Source organism: Triticum aestivum, chromosome 1A, assembly GCF_018294505.1.
Source record: "Triticum aestivum cultivar Chinese Spring chromosome 1A, IWGSC CS RefSeq v2.1, whole genome shotgun sequence".
In the NCBI taxonomy this organism is placed as follows: domain Eukaryota; kingdom Viridiplantae; phylum Streptophyta; class Magnoliopsida; order Poales; family Poaceae; genus Triticum; species Triticum aestivum.
In genome coordinates this window covers 53,068,318-53,072,687 of record NC_057794.1, presented here as the reverse complement: position 1 = coordinate 53,072,687, position 4,370 = coordinate 53,068,318, and positions in this window count along the sequence as shown.

Genomic DNA, 4,370 nt, shown 5'->3' with positions numbered 1-4,370 from the left:
TTAGGAGCTAGCCCATTTTTCAATTAGAAGATGGGAGCGGTTCCCGTCTGAACACCGACTAGCGGGCGGTGATTGGCGGCGGGCTCGACGGCGAGGTCCTTGGCGGAGAATTCTCATTGGATGATTTCCTCCCCCTGTCCATCTCTCCCACCCCCCGACGTCCTCTTGTGCGACTGGGAGGCCAACAGCGGCGGCGGGGACGGAGCGTACAATGATTCTGCGCCGGCCACCAATCCCAAATCACCGAACCAGATTTTCCATGTCCTTGACAGCTGGTTCCGGGCTTCTGGCACAGGTTCTCCACGTTTCTCACAATCCTTCCCTCTCCCTCTCGCTGCTTCCCTTCCATCCCCTGATCACCCTTCTAGATCTGAATGGTTGCCTTGCAGGGATGAAAGTCATGGTCGGTGTCGTACGTCCAGAAGCAATGCCATGGCCGCCTACAATTCCACCCAGGCTGGCTAATTGCAGGCCTGTTTGATTTCTGATCTCTTCCCAAAGTGACCTGTTCACACCATTTTATATAGCCATATTTTAGCTAGGCTCTGAGTGCACCATCGATTTGTTTATCCTCTATACATACATACTACAAGAAGCACCTCTTTAATTACCAATTTGCTGGTAGAATCATCAATCTGTTATTAGTTGACATGAAGTGCCTTTTACAAATGCTATAGGTAATTGCGTGGAAATTGATCTGAGAAATTGTTGTCGAGATAGGATTAAATACTTTAGAATAGTTGCTCTTTAAGATTTCTTGGGCTTTACTCTGGGTGCTCAAGTGAAGCAATTACTTCTCATTGAAGGGTTTGTTCTTTCTTGGACGGGTCATGTTTGTTCCTATTTTCTCTTCTGTTCAGATGTACCTTGGATTTCTAAATCAGAAAGAGTGATGCTCAACAAGATTCAGGACGTGCTAAGACATCAACAATCTATGCCGACAAGCCTCCACTATCTACTGCAGAAATGAAGAACCGTGTTGATTGCTTATGCCAAACATGATTTTAGGTGAATAGGACCTGACTAGCTTCTAAATCTGCTGAACTTTTCTGATCATGGTGTGAAACTAATTTTTCTTTTGCTCTTCTAAAGGCCATCTCACCTTCGCAATGATTCATATTTTGCCTGAGGAGATGGCTCAGTTGGAAATTATGGTCAGTTTCTTGACTTTTATGCTAATTCTCTCTCCGTTTGTAAGACGGCTGGTGATGTTCAGAATAATAAGGGCAGTGCCTTGCACCTGAATATCAAATGAAAAGTTGAGCTGCACGTTGTGGTCTGTATCCTTGCCATGGTGGCTCGTTGCTGATACAGGCTTTTATATTTGAATGCTCGCTACTCTCGTCTCTCCCACATATATACATCTTTCCACATAGATGCAAATTTGGAGCCGCTTAAATTTGCTTGCCTGTTGTTTTACTTTGCAATCTGCAGAAAAAGAAAAGAATCATAGATTGTTTGGCCATAAAGATCGACATAATTAGCAGTTTGTGTGTGGCCTTAGAAGTCTATATGTTCATTAAATTCTGAATTACTTGTGCTCGCGTACTTAATGAGATGGTTGCTTTGCCTTACGATCAAATTTTCAATTGGTAATGGTGACTACAGTTGACTGTTTAAGCAACTCAAGTCCCATGGTGACTACAAATCATGAGTGGCCGCTGCACTAGTCTCGTATATTCTTCTATTTTCAATGGAAGCATTCAATCATTTTTTTTCTCACAGCAGTTCATACACCTCTCCATCGACCATTCAGGTTTAAAAATATGGATTTTCACTTTTGCAAGGTTGGGTTTTCTTTTCCCAATGCATGGTACATTTGTAGCTGTGTCATATCTATGAAAGCACTGCATACACCTGCTGTACACTAACCCTTCTTAGTTTTGCTTCTCACATTTTACGTTGTGCTTAAGGCGAATGAGGATGATGAATGGATTTTTATGGTACGCTAGATTTCTTACGTGGGTGGTTGGAAACCTTATTGTGGTGATAGTGACCCCCACCCAGGCTGTAAATATCTGCGGAAGCTGCAAATTGGACTTTGTTTTATTTCAATTGCCATGAGGTGGACGCCTGTCAATCTTCGTAGATATTTTTGTTTAACCCGTCCTCAATCCAGAAGTAATCTCGTATAACAGGAAAATGTGATTGTTCATTCAGGTTATTTCTTGTTTCATTTTTGTAGCATAAACCAGATGGTAATTTTTTTTTGTGAGTAATCATGTGATTCTAGCTAGGCTCCACCAATTTCATGTATTCCATAGCCATGGATAGTGTAAAGAAGATCCACGCCAATTTTTGCTTGAAATTCTTATATATTGTAATAATATGTTGATTTTGTTCACACTAAACTATTTTCCTATGTTGTAGAGCTATCCATTCAAATATGGTTTATTTCTTATTTTCCGTATTTTTACCACTGTACTACAAGATTTGATATCCATTCATTGAGTTCCATTTCATATTGATTTGATGATGTGTATCTGATGAATTATGGGCAGTATCTCTTTCACACCATTGTTCTGTTGGGGAACGTAGTAATTTCAAAATTTTCCTACACACACGCAAGATCATGGTGATGCATAGCAACGAGAGGGGAGAGTGTGATCTACGTACCCTTGTAGATCGACAACGGAAGCATTTGGTTGATGTAGTCGTACGTCTCCACGGCCCGACCGATCAAGCACCGAAACTACGACACCTCCGAGTTCTAGCACATGTCCAGCTCGATGACGATCCCCGGACTCCGATCCAGCAAAGTGTTGGGGAAGAGTTCCGTCAGCACGACGGCGTGGTGACGATCTTGATGTACTACTGTCGCAGGGCTTCGCCTAAGCACCGCTACAATATTATCGAGGACTATGGTGGCTGGGGGCGCCGCACACGGCTAAGAATATGATCACGTGGATCAACTTGTGTTCCTCTGGGGTGCCCCTGCCTCCGTATATAAAGGCTCAAGGGGGGGTGCGGCCGGCCTAGGAGAGGCGCGCCAGGAGGAGTCCTACTCCCTCCGGGAGTAGGACTCCCCTCCCCAATCCTAGTTGGAATAGGATTCGCGAGGTGGAAAAGAAAGAGAGAGAAGGAGGGGGCGCCGGCCCCCTCTCTCCTTGTCCTATTCGGACTAGGGGGGAGGGGCGCACGGCCCAGCCCTGGCCGCCTCTCCTCTTCTTCCACTAAGGCCCACTAAGGCCCATATAGCTCCCGGGGGGGTTCCGGTAACCTCCCGGTACTCCGGTAAAATCCCGATTTCACCCGGAACACTTCCGATATCCAAACATAGGCTTCCAATATATCAATATTTATGTCTCGACCATTTCGAGACTCCTCGTCATGTCCGTGATCACATCCGGGACTCCGAACAACCTTCGGTACATCAAAATGTATAAACTCATAATGTAACTGTCATCGAAACCTTAAGCGTGCGGACCCTGCGGGTTCGAGAACAATGTAGACATGACCGAGACATGTCTCCGGTCAATAACCAATAGCGGGACCTGGATGCCCATATTGGTTCCTACATATTCTACGAAGATCTTTATCGGTCAGACCGCATAACAACATACGTTGTTCCCTTTGTCATCGGTATGTTACTTGCCCGAGATTCGATCGTCGGTATCCAATACCTAGTTCAATCTCGTTACTGGCAAGTCTCTTTACTCGTTCCGTAATACATCATCCCGTAACTAACTTATTAGTTGCAATGCTTGCAAGGCTTTAAGTGATGTGCATTACCGAGAGGGCCCAGAGATACCTCTCCGACGATCGGAGTGACAAATCCTAATCTCGAAATACGTCAACCCAACATGTACCTTTGGAGACATCTGTAGAGCATCTTTATAATCACCCAGTTACGTTGTGACGTTTGGTAGCACACAAAGTGTTCCTCCGGCACACGGGAGTTACATAATCTCATAGTCATAGGAACATGTATAAGTCATGAAGAAAGCAATAGCAACATACTAAACGATCGGGTGCTAAGCTAATGGAATGGGTCATGTCAATCAGATCATTCAACTAATGATGTGATCCTGTTAATCAAATAACAACCCTTTGTCCATGGTCAGGAAACATAACCATCTTTGATTAACGAGCTAGTCAAGTAGAGGCATACTAGTGACACTCTGTTTGTCTATGTATTCACACATGTATTATGTTTCCGCTTAATACAATTCTAGCATGAATAATAAAATTTTATCATGATATAAGGAAATAAATAATAACTTTATTATTGCCTCTAGGGCATATTTCCTTCATGTTCATTGTGAACCAACCAAGTAGTTTCATGAATTTCAATTGCTTTTCAGGTTTTTACTTACGAGTTACGACATGATTTACCTCAAATTGTTTTCTCCTCTTTTTTTTATCACATG